Source organism: Hydra vulgaris, chromosome 01 (assembly GCF_038396675.1).
Source record: "Hydra vulgaris chromosome 01, alternate assembly HydraT2T_AEP".
Lineage (NCBI taxonomy): Eukaryota > Metazoa > Cnidaria > Hydrozoa > Anthoathecata > Hydridae > Hydra > Hydra vulgaris.
The window spans coordinates 55529281-55543347 of NC_088920.1; positions in this window are offsets into that span (position 1 = coordinate 55529281).

Sequence of the window (14067 nt, forward strand, 5' to 3'; positions counted from 1 at the left end):
ATTTATATCCAACACAAGTTGTTAAATATCTTAGTATTTTTATAGATTTGAATCTCTCATGGATTTTCATATAAATGCACTCCGTAAAAAACTTAATCGAGTTAATGGCATGCTTTCAATAATTCGCCATTATGTTGATAAAACTACCCTTAAGAATCTGTATTCTTCAATTTTTCAATCTCATCTCATCTACTGTTGTCGAATTTGGGGACAAATTGGCAACTGTAATATTAATAAATTGTTATCAGCTCAGCGCCAATCAATCTGAATAATTAATTTTCAACTCCATAATGCAGAAAATTCTTCAAAAAACTTTAAGTTCCTACCTTGTCAGCACTAGTTAAATTTGCTAGACTTCTTTTTGTTTTTGACTCCCTTAATAAAAATTTATGATCCTTTATTACAACCTTCTTCACTGAAACTCGATTTATACATTCACATTTAACTAGAAACATCATTAATGGAAAACTAAATGTATCTCCCTATAAAACTTTGAGGTATGGTAAGTATTCAATTACTCATCAGTGTATCAGTGAATGGAATCGAAGTCTTATGTGCATTGCGAATGAGTTTGAAAAGTTAAAACTTCAAAATAGTTTTCCTTCATTTCTTTATTTAAAACAAAATAAATTTAAACAAATTTAAAAAAAATTTATTTAATTTTTTATTATTATTAACTTCCTTTAGTTTTTTTGTTTTGTTTTTTTTCTTACTATTTCTATAGAAACTTTATTGTTTTTGTCATTAATAATTATTGCTTTCATTACTGCTGTTTTTATTATTACTATTATTATTACATTTATTATAAATACTATTATTTTAGCTGTTACTTTTGCTCGATTAATGAATAAAGTTATTACTTTAGCTGTTACTTTTGCTCGATTAATGAATAAAGTTATTATTGCTATTTTTTAAATTATTATCATTAATATAATTATTTGGTGTCACTCCTTTGATCAGGATTCTGCATGAGTGACTCCTTCCTCAATCAATTATTTATATTTATTCTTAATAATTATATTTTGATTTTATTATTTATAATTTTATAAATATTCTTATTCTTATTATTTTTATTATTGTTATTGTTGTTATTACTATTATTGTTATTTTTATTATTACTATTGTTATTATTGTTATTATTATTACTAATATATTATTGCAATTATATGATTGTAAAGTTTGAGGAAAATAAATATCTTGCTCTGTTCTGTTATTTGATGGTCTGGATCCGCCCCTGACGTACGCTACCATTTTTTACCACAGAACAAACATAATATTGATCTTGTAATAAATTATTTGTTGCCTTTAAGCTACCATTCTTTTTTTTGTGTCAGACTATTTTGTTTCAAAGATATTTAAGAAATGTATGACTTCACTTTTACGGCGAAAGTGCAACAAAGCTAGTTACTGAAAAAGATGGTCAAAATAAACTTTCTATCATCATTTTATAAAAGAATTCAACTTAATAATTGCACATAAAAGTAAAACATTATGTTAATAGAAACTTTAAAAGAATATAACATAACTTTGTTGTTATTTAGTGAGCAAAATTTTTTTAATGAGAAACTATCAGAGAAAAACTAATCAAGCTTACTGGAACGAAGATGACATGAAAAATGTTATTACAGCAGTAAATTCGAAGCAAATTTCTTTAAGAAAAGCTTGTAAAATTTTTTATAAAGATTGTAAATTAGCAGAAGACTTTGTGCAATGCTTTTTAAACGCCATCCTGATTTATCACTCAGAAAACCAGAAGCAATTTCTATAAACAGAGTATTTGGTTTGAATGAAGATAATATTAAAAACTATTTTAGTAATTTAGAGAGCTTGCCTTAAAAGTGAGAAGTATCGAGCTCGATTCCCACCACGTCCCTGGCAGTACCGCGCTCAACTTGTTTCTCCGCGCAGCGGCCTTGTTCGTCAAGGTTCATGTTTTGTGTTGAGAGTGGAGAGAGGGTTGTAACCACAACTAAACGTAGCCTCCTCGACTGTAATGGCCTTCATGGTCGTGGGAAGATGAATTAAATTAAAAAAAAACAATAAATATTACTTAGAGCCATATCAAACTTTTAATTGTAAAGAGTCTGGATTGTTATGCGTCTAAAAGCCATTAAAAGTAATCTCATCTACAGGAAAACAGTTTGTTTTATCAGTGACAAGTTGGAGATCCACAACAAAAATTTTATGTGTATGTATTTCTGTTGGTCATTATGTTACACCCATGATGATATTTAAGCGCAAAAAAAATAGAAATTATAACTCACAGATAATGCTCCAGTTGGAATTATTTAAGAATGCTCAGAAAATGGCTCAGTTAATACTGATTTAATTTTTGAATGTATACAACATTTTCTTAAACACGTACGATGCTCCTTGATCAACAAAATTTTACTTATATTTGACGGTTATTGTTCTCATACCAAAGCTTAAAACTTAAAGACTATGCTCGTGACAATGGATTGTTTTTGCTATCGCTACCACCACACATAATTCATAAGCTTCAACCATTGGATCGTGGATTTTTTAAGCTTTTGAATAACTAATTTAATCAAGGATGTATGAGATGGATGCGAAACCATTTAGGAAGACGAATTCAAACAGAAAATCTTGGAGAACTTTTTAACGAAGCATCTTTAAGAGCCGAAAATATAGTAAATGCTACTTTAAGTTTTAGAGCAACTAGAATTGTCCCATTTAATCGGTGTGTGATAGAAAATGAAAATCCATGAAAATCTTTGAGAGATAATATTAATAATATCAGGTTATCCATACCTCATGAAATTCACTTTGAACGCGATAACAAAAAAGAAAGTGAAACTTTACAGCAGCCAGAGCTGACTACCTAGGAATTAAAGATTCATGATAAATTAAAGCCAACAAAAATATTTTCAGAGACCACTGTTAATTTATTAAGCTCTTCCATCACGACATACTTCAAATTCCAAAACTTGATTCTCCAAAAAGAAAATTAGCTGAAATATCTGAGATTATAACAAAGATAATAATTTAAAAGAACAAAAAGAAATAAAAATTGAAAAAATGTTTGATTGAAAAAAAATTTAAACATTGAAATGAAATGATTTTGTTTAGTTTGATGTGCATGTACTATTTGGGTACACGAAGACTCCACATTAAACGATGTTTGCTTTTTATGTGAATAGATTTTATTCAAATGTTTTGACTAACAGGAAATTTTGCATTTAAATTTTCATTATTGATATTATTTTTTTAATTCTGTCATGTTTTTTGATTTAAAAGGAAAATTGATTTTGTATTTAGTAAGGAGATTTGGTATTTTATTCAAATATACTTGTTCTCAGTTTGCCCCAGGTTACCCTAATATTCTTGTTTTTGGTAATAAATTGCATTATGGAACGCTGCTATCAAACGTTTCAAAACGTTTATCAAAAATTACTAGAAAAACTTTGTTTTGTTATCTAATAAGATAAACAAAGTTTAAAGTGAAAAAAAAAGGTTTGATAAATTTCTGGTAAAAACACTCGTTTTTTATAACAGAAATAGAAACCAGGCACTTAAATTTTGATTTAAAGCCCATTTTATTTCGCAGCTTTCTTAATACCGTTATCGGATTTAGTTTTCGGATTTAGTTTAATATCCTGGTAAAATCTGTTACTTTTTTTCAACAAACATGACTGTAACAAACATGACCTGGATTTTTTTTAAAAAAAAAAGAATTTTGAGGAAATACGATGCTTAATTATTAATACTTATGTTTTTCTTGTTTTCATTGTCTCATTGTTTAACTTTTTGGTTATCCAGAAAATTTCTTATAATCTTTACAAATAAAAACCATGCAACATTAGAACTACTAAAGAGTTTTGATAAAATTTATCATTCCAGTCTTCATAATCTCAAATCATATGGTGTATTTGGAAAAAACTTTCAACTCAATGTTTATTCTACAACATATTTTGTAGAACATTAAACAGTTGGTGCCAGTTTTGATAAACAGCTTAAATCTTCGCGCCTCCACAAAACTTTTGAAGCAAAATGATATGGAGGCCGCCTCCAGTGGCTTCTGCTTCCCGGCGGAAATAATGAGAAACATTTTTACGTTTGTTTTTAAGTTAATGAGCAATTCAAATATTAATTCGTAAAAAATATAAAGTTTGAAATAAAAGTTGCTTTTTATACGATTTATTGCCAAGATTTATTTTTAGCCAGAGTGACTGTTATCAAATAAAATCCAATAAAATCAAATAAATTCGAAAAATAAAATTGAATATATTAGTTGCTTCATATTCAAAACGAATGTTTAAAAAAAGAAAATTACATTTTCAAGTTTAAAGCGGAAAAGTCATTATAAAAAAATTTATAGTAAAAAAATAAAATTGTCAGTTTATGATCAAAGTTTGATATTTTGTGGCCCATCCATCATGCTAAAACTCTCATTTCACACCTATAAAGTTAAATTACATATATATATGTATATATATATATATATATATATATATATATATATATATATATATATATATATATATATATATATATATATATGTATATATATATATATTGTATTATATTCTATATATTGTAATATATAGAAGTCAGTAGTCTAATAGTCGTATATGACAATGCGTCTTTATTTAGACCTAATTTAGGTGTCGACATCAAGAATGCGTCTTGTGTTTACTGGGTATTAGGTCTCATTACGTTGCATATTTGGCTGCCAATGTTCATTAAAAATAGGCGTTTACACTAGTACCAAGATTAATTTAATTATAGTAAAATTTGAAAATCAAAAATAATGTAACTTATAACAACGGTGTAAAATAATGCTGAACATTCCTTTTTTTATTTAATATTGGTGATAAGTAGATTTATATTATTATACTATAGATGCAACGGTTACAATAAATAATTAGACCGTGCAAATAAAAGCTTTTTTAACATAAAATAAAAGAAAAAATATCGAAAAATATACCTGAAATAAGCATAACACAATAAACAAAATAGACTATTATTTGATTTCCTTTTTTGCTTAAATAATATTAGTTGTGCTGAAGTATATAAAACTTTGTTACTAAACATTTTTGAAAACTAATATTTCTTTTTTAGTTAGATGAACTTATTCAATATTTCTATTGTTTATTGTTCATTACTTAATAGCTTTCCTTTTTCTAATTTTATTACTTCCATGGCTTTACATGATTTGTTTTTATCACTTGTCTTTCATCAAACTTTTTTCTGTTTTTTTTTTAACTATATATGGACATTTTACATTTAAAAAAATATTTTATATTTTACTTTAAAGATTAAATTTTGCATTAAAAAAAAAAAAACTAATATTATAAAACAAACCTACAACTTCGACTGATATGTTTGACGTTAATCCACGCGGTAAAAGAGCACCCCGATAGCTTATTAACAAAAATGTTTTATAAATACCAGAATCACTTGCACGCAAGTTCATAATTGTTATAACATATCTAGTACCATTATAAGTTAAAGAATTGATTCTGTTTTGAAATTTAGATGTAGCATATGGCTTTAGTTCATAATATGAAGATGAAGTAAAAGCAATGGCCATTTCATTGTAATAACAAATCAAAAGATAAACCTCTTCATATTCATTGAGCGAGACTAAGGAAGTTATAGTTAGATTTTCACCTTCATCGAATACAGTTTTGCTTGCAATAAATCTTAACGAAGCACAAACGACTATAATATAATAATAATAAGTTACTTATTTTTATAAGCACATTATATATACTATATTAGAAAGTTACAAGCAGTTAAAAAAACTGATAAAACGTAACAACAAATAAGACATAAAACAGTTATTTAAATAGAAAACAAAGAAAAAGGATAAATAATCAGAAAATTAAACATAATTACACCAAAAAACATAAAAAAAATAAAATAAAGAAAAACAAACAAGCTTTAAAAAAAGTAAAACTTTACTATTGTTAGGGTAGGGTAGGGAGTAGGGTAGAGCGGGGCATATAGGGACACTTAAGAAACAAATGCTAGTTGCGGATAAACTAATCATAGTTAACACTGTTTTTTTTGAATTTCCTAAAACTCATTGATATAAGAAAATAATAAAACAAAAAAAAAACAAAAAAAATTCTGAAAATAAGCTCCGACAACCAAAGTAACAAAACTCTAAACTAACAAAATTTTTACATTTTGCAAGTGGGTGGGGCGAAACAAGATAGTTAAAAAGCAGCAGCTATTTGTTAATTGTAAAGCTTTAGAAATGATAATAAACGAGGGCATTTTATAATTTAAACATATTCAGACATTAAACTCTCAAAAAAGTAACATACTCATGAAAACTACACGCACATACACCCATAATCTCATGAAAACTACACGCACATACACCCATAATCTCATGAAAACTACACGCACATACACCCATAATCTCATGAAAACTACACGCACATACACCCATAATCAACACAAAAAAAACAGCTAAAATAAAAAAACTTTTTGTGTTTTATTATAATAATGCTGACATGGTTGTGAGATTAAAAAAAAGTTATAATTATGCAAACGTGTTGCATGAATAAAACTTATATAACACTTTTAAGTTTTGCGATACAACAACAAGCAAATTAAAAACAAACAAATCAAATAAGTAAAATAACTGAAGAGAAAAAAGAACAAGAAAAAAAAAAAACTACTAGAAACAAAATATTAAGTTAAAAGTTAAAAAAAAAGTTCGAAAATGGACAACAATAATAAAAAAGTATAACAAACTTTACTATTCAATTAAGTTTTTACAGCGAACTTTTCTTAAAAAAAGTTCGCTGTAAAAACTTAATTTAATAGTAAAGTTTGTGTACGCGTGTAGGGTAGTGCGGGGCATATCGGGACAGAGGGGTACAACGGAAAAGTTATGCCTGAAGCCTTATATCTCAGCTAAAAATTATTGTTTTCCAAAAATTTTTTTGATAAAACATTTTATATTATTGTACTTTATTATTGTAAAAAAAATTTATTTTAGAAATACCAAAATGCATTAAACGTACCAAAATGTATTATTAAGTTTGCGAAAAACAAAGTTTGCGTATTTTCATAAGCGATACAATGACAAAAGATATATTTGGAACTATTGCTAATTTGCTTTATTTATAAAAAGTTTATATTTTTCGAAGAGTACTTTTATCTTCTTTTAGAATCTGGTTTAAAAAAATATCTGGTATTGAACTTTTTGAATAGCATTAATTTCAGTAAAATGGCTATTCTGGGGAATATTGGGACAACAAGTTATTTATATAATTGACTATATGTTGTTACTATTTCGTGATGCTGTTAACAGTTTGATGATTTTATTTTTAATCTATTATTTTTCTTACTATACTTATTTATTTTATTATTATTTAGAAAAATAATTTTAGTAATAAAGTCAAAGAAATTATTATTTTTTATAACTTAACTTTGATAATAGTGTTTAATGTAAACAATGATGGTAAGAAATTATGTAAGAACGATCAATCATCAAAAATGGGATGAAATCTAGTGTTAGCTATGAGTAAAAAGGAACCTTGAATAAGAAAAGCTGCTCTATATAGATTTGCTCTGTAAAGGTATATTGCTTATAAGCCTCTGTATAGGTATATAGCTTATAAGCCACCTCATCAAAAATGTTGCCAAATAGTTTCAGGATATTTTTTGTGTGATTTATGTGATCCATAATATTACTTTTTATAAAACATTTGGGCTATATAGGGGTCAAAATTTGCCCTAGACATATGCTTCCTCTGATTTTTCCAACTGAGGACGGCAAGCAACTGTGGTATATATTTTTTTTAAATATGACAAGACGTTAGTTGCCTCCTTAGACGGATCTTAAAAAAAGTTTAAGGGGCGCCAAAGTCCATGACCAAGTTTGACCCTTGTGTATATAATAATTGTTAAATGTTATAAATAAGTTTATAAATAATGAAAAATATATTTTATTTAATTATACTGAAACAACAAAAATTAAAGTATTAAAACAACTTTCTAATATCATTCTAATTAAATATGTTTTTATAGTGACCCAAATTTAGTCAAAAAAAAATTTTTTTCAAAAAAATTCAACATGCTAACCTATCCATAATATCGGTAAGAATAAAGAGAAGCCAGCTCTTTTCTGTGATTTAGTTTTCAAGTTTTGCTGAATTTGAAATTAATATCCTCACCGGAGTCTCTAAGCTTAAATCTTTCTTTTTTTGGTATAAGGAATTTAAGTAGCGTAAAAGTGTCACACCTACTCCAGTTAATGGTCACACCTACTCCAGTTAATGGTCACACCTACTCCAGTTAATGGTCACACCTACTCCAGTTAATGGTCAAGCTTTTAAAATTCGACTTCAAATTATTAGCAAACCTTATGCTGCAATAAAAGAAATAATCGATTAAGAAGTTAGCACTTGACATTTGCTACCGATGGCAAAAACATTTGCTACCGTAATTAAGATACTTGCTACCGGTAGTATTTAAGATAGTGTGAAGCTTAAGAGAAACACTGATGATAATATCAAAATACAACAGCTGTCTACAAATGGTATGATTGAAATATAATCAACTTTAGGACTACGTAACACAAAAAGGCTATAGCTAACAAAATAATTAGGTATCAAAACACAAAACAGAAAAACTTAACTATCTAGTTAACAGAAGAGCTAAAACATATTTTTACTTGTGTGAAAGATATCTAGCTCTGTCAAGTCAAATGTGATATGTCTCCAAGCTCCATAGCAACTCACCCTTGTTATATTTGTACATAAATAAGAACAGAGGTTTTAAAATATAATTGCACTGAATTAAAAAAACTTAGGACACTGATATTAGATTTACTTTTAGGTGAATAAGTAAGGGAAGCTGTTTGCTTCTTGTTTCAGATGGAAGAATGGAAACGCGTTAAAGTGTCTGATGACCATCAAAAGTGTCTGATAGCCGTCAAAAGCAATGTTTTTGAAAAAGCAGTAGTTAAAGCAGTTTTTTCGGAAACTACAGTTTCTATGGATAGTTAATTTCTATGGAAAACATTTATTTATTCTTTAATTAAAAGTCATGTTTTTTTTAATAATGTTATATTTTTTTTATCTTTGATTTCTTTTTATTGTAGAAAAAAGTGATGGACATTTGTACCCCTCGGACTGTCTTTGAAACCCGTCTAAGTGGGCAACTAACGAGTAGTTATACTTTCTCAGGAATGGCCAAAGGGGCGCCAAAGTTTGGGACTATTAGTGACCCTGTATAAATCTGAACTTTTTTTATAGAGTAGTTTTATGATTTTTTGCATTAACTTTCCCAGAATGGTATGGTTCTGAAAACTCTAAAAAGTATGGGGCAGAGTAAGTATGTCAGCTCATTAAGCTAAATATGTATGTACAGTATATATCTATATATGCATGTATATGCAAGGGTTAATTCAGCACTTTTTGATGTTTGAGTTAACTTCCAGAAATGGAACAATCTCCAAATATTTATATGTTTATACTTATGTCAAATAAGGATGCTTTGCAAAAAATTGCAATGATTGGTGGCTGGGAACAAAGTTAAAAGATTTTGGTCACATCTGCTCCAAACATGAGAGCAACAAGTTGATAAAATATTTTATGTACTATTCTTTAATGAATTTATATTCTTCAATAAATTTTAAATTTCATACGATAACCTCTACGCGTTTAAAAATTATGACTATACAAATTTTATAATTTTATTATAAAATTTGTCCTCAAATTGAACCCCCTCAATTTGAGGACAAATTTTATAAGGTCATAACTTTTTAACGCTAAGAGATTATTTTATGAAGTTTAGAATTTATCAATAAATATAGATTTATTAAATGATAGTACATAACATGTTTCGCATACATTTGCATATGTATGTATATATACACATAACTCTAGCTATATTAAGTACTATTTAAAGTAGATTCGAACGAAATATTAGCTTGAAATACTTCAATCAGTTAAATCAAAACAGTTAAGCTTTTGGTTTTTTCGAGAGTCTTTTGTTCACTCAAGTCAATTACTTTTTATTTAAAAAAAGAAACCAAGTTTATGAAAAAACTTATAAAAATATGATTGAACTGCGAATGTATTTCCTTTCTAGAATACCTCTTGCAGATACTTTTACAATTTTGGCTAACTTCCTTTGTACCATAGAAGAGTACATACTTTATTCGCGCCCTCTCCAAAAGTTCACAACACGTTGGTTGGACGTCTTAAGGACGTTGTACGATGGGTCTTATCTTAGATTTTGATATAAAATAGTATAACAAATTTTTCAGCTTTAAAAATATTAATTTAATAAAGTTAATTATTTATCTCTTTAATCAAAACTAACAAAAAATTATAGTAGAAACACGTAAAAAATAATATGAGAAACGAAATAGAAAGCAAAAATTATTTAAAAAAACATGAAAGTTATTTGGGATCGTCCATAAATTACGCAACGCTAAATTTTACTAATAAACAAAACAAAAGTTTTCTCTCGCAGAGACTTAAGTTAAATAAAAATTTAAAATAGTGGATTAAGTTTAATGAAATTCCCCCGTAAAAGTGCTTAAGATCACCTGCGTCTGCTTTTTAAATAAATTAACAGTCGTATAATTAATGGACGACCCTTTCAGTTTTTTTTAAAAAGCTTGAAAAAGAACTTCCATTTTAGATTTATTTATAAAAACGATGTAAACTTATTTTACAAAAGAATGTTAATTTACCTACCAGAAGAAATGAGCGTTATTAGTATAGCAAAACAAAGTATTTTCATCTTTATTTTTTACTAAAAAAACATGCATTAAAAAGTTTATAAAAAAATAATAAAAAAATTTATTTATAAATCGATTGTATTTCTATTTTATAACTTGCTCAAATATATAAGTAATGTATGCATGCATGTAGTAGCTTTTTATAAATGCATATTAAAACTTTATGATTAAGTATATTATTCAGGTTTACCTTGAGTATTAGTGAATATTGTAGCTAAAACTATAAATATATAGCTAATAACTATTGTATTTATACATTATTATAAGCTATTATTAAATGTACATACACTTATGTTGATTTATTTTACCATGTTTTAAAATTAAAATAAAAATTCGAAAAAAGAACTGAATGAAAATTTTAAAAAATCTTAAAAATAAAATGTTGTGCAAGGGTTTCTCAAAGTCTAGCATCTATTTTAAAAAGTTAAGTTTATTTTCGTGACATAAATGTGTTTGTTCAAAAAACATCACATCATTTCTGCATAGTATTTATCAGTGATGTTTTGTTAAAATAATAAGTACCGGAACGCGTTAGGTTAGGGCGAATAAATAAAGGTAATAATAAAAGAGGTAACAATAATGCGGAAAATAAATAAGTAAAGAAGACGTGCAAAGATAAATCCTATACAAATTTTCAAATTGCTCAACTGATATATAAAGTTGTTTATCTTTAGTAAAAACATACATTTTGTTTGAAACATTTTGTCACAAATATGGTTAAACAAAATCACAGTATGCATATATAAATAGATAGCACTTTATAAGAATTATAAATTAAACATTGTAAAAATTGCCATAAAGGATTTACAATTGTAGATGCTAGCGCCAGGGCTGACGACGCCGGGGGGCAGTAAAGGAACTTTTATACCATTCAGTCTATGTTTCATATTACTAATAACACTATTTAAAAACTGATTTCGATGTATTACTTCTATTTTGTTTTAAATAGTCATCAGTAAACCCATATTTTTAAGACCCCAACAGTGTTTGTGTTATAGTAGTTGAGCTTTGATCAGGTAGTTCAATCAAACCCAGAAATAAAATGAGGATCCTCTGATTTATCGGTTTCGCATTTTAATAATATTATTAAAGTTAATTTTTTGCTCAACGTTGTAGACTCATCAACTATTAATGGTAAGTTTTGTTCAACATTTATAATTTGTTGACAAATTTTATTTTTTCATTTGTTTTGCAATATGTTTTATTATATTAGTTGCACTATTCCTTGATTGCAACCCGAGTGCAATATTTGATCCATTGAGTTATTGAAAATGTAATAAATCAAAATGGTCCAAGTAGGATTGTGTTTCGCAATGTAATAGGTTGTACAAAAAATTTGTGGAGTGTTATTCATTTCCAACTCATTAATTGTATTAATAAAATTTTCTATTTTTTCTTTATTTCCAGTTTCAATTATTTTTTGGGTTGAATATGAGCTACTTTTTAAATGCTCTTATATTTTTAATGCGCAGTATTTGCTCAATATTGCTCTAATATTTTTTTTGCGCATGTTTATTGCGCCATTCTTTCTTATCAATTGAATGTAATGCTTATTGAAGTCCACTCTTTTGAAATTTTAACACCTTGAGTTTTAGAAGGCCCCACGTTCTTTACTTTTGCACACGTTAAACACCCTAGTTTTCCAGCTGAACATGTAATCCAAGGATATGTAAGTTTTTCCTCGGAGCACATATTTATATCCCAAATAGAAGGCCAATTTAACGTTTCGGATTTTGCTTTCACGGACATAGATGTTGAAGTTGAAGCCAAACATAAAATCGGATCATTGTTTTGATTCTCATTGTAGCTTAAATTTTCTTGCTATTCATCAACGGTTTTAAGTTTTTTTCTGAAATTTTTTTTTTTAAAGTACATCGCTTTCGTTTCTCGCTCATTTTGTATCTTACAAACTAAAAAATTGAATTAATTAAACTTTAGTTGTAATTAGCAAAACTGGTTTTAGAATAACAATCCTTTGAAAAATGAAAATATATTCAACCTTGGAATAATAATTCATAATAAATAAAAAATCAAATTTTTTTTTTTTTTTTTTTTTTTTTTAAATTTTCCGTTTTTGTTACAATTAAATTCCGTAATATAATACAAGATACTCTTATTCTTTCAAAAATAATCCAGTTATAAATATAAAAAAAAATCAAAGACAAAATAATAAGAGATGGTTATACAAAAATATATAAAAACGCGGGAAACTTGCAGAAGACCATTAAGTCTTATCATCAAGAACCGTTGTACTAGTTATGTTTTTACAATATTAAATTCCTATATTTTTGCTAAAAGCAAAACTTAATTAACTAAGGTAAATAGTGTTAACACCAAAAACATTCAAGGTAAAAAGACAAGAACAAATAAAACAAACAGTCAAAGAAACAAATAAAAAAAAATAAAATAAAAAAAAAGCAGTTTAAAAGAAATCATTAATAAGATTTTTATACTTTGAAATACTCTTTTTTATTAGTTTTTGAAAGCAATTTATATTGTTTACATCTTGTAAATTACTATATTTTGCTAAGATTTTATTCCAGATATGCGGAGCACGATACGTAATTTTAAATTGTTTTTGTTTAGTTTTGCACAATGGTTCAATTAAGCCTGTTGTGCGTAAAGTATACTTAATGTTAGGTTTTATTTCACAAAGATCATTAAAAATTGAGGGGCATTGTTGAAATTTACTTTTGTACATGAGACATAAAATTTTATAAACGTTTATCTCGTTTAACGTAAAGATGTTCATAATTTCGAACAGTGGTTTTGCATGTTCGTTTTTATTTTAAAAATTTATTATTCTTAAGGCATGTTTTCATTTTTTTACAGATTACAAATTCATTTACATTTTACAGATTACAAATTCATTTACAGTATTAAGTTGCAGTATATAGCATACTATGCAAGAACTAACATTTCGATTAGAATTGTATCAGCTTATTTGTATATTTATATGGAGACGTCATCACAGGGGTGGGGTGGCCCCCCAATTTTTTTTTTAAAGAAAATTCTAGATTTAGGGGACGTTTTTTAGAAATTGACAATTGTACCCCTCCAATTCAAAACCCGTGTTATAAAGTAATGGAACGCGTTCTGGAATAATAAAAAAGCACCAGAACGACATTCCGGTGTTCGGCGTCAAAATACCACTGGTTAAAATAAAAAAACTTCACCTTGTTTGTTGATGTTTTATACAGTTCATAACATTAAAAATATAAAATCGCACTTAAAATAAAACGTGTTTTATCGTCAGTATGAACGGGGTTGTAGTTAGTTGTAAAAATAGTCGCGTGGTTACATACTTGCTATACATTGTTTCTATGCAT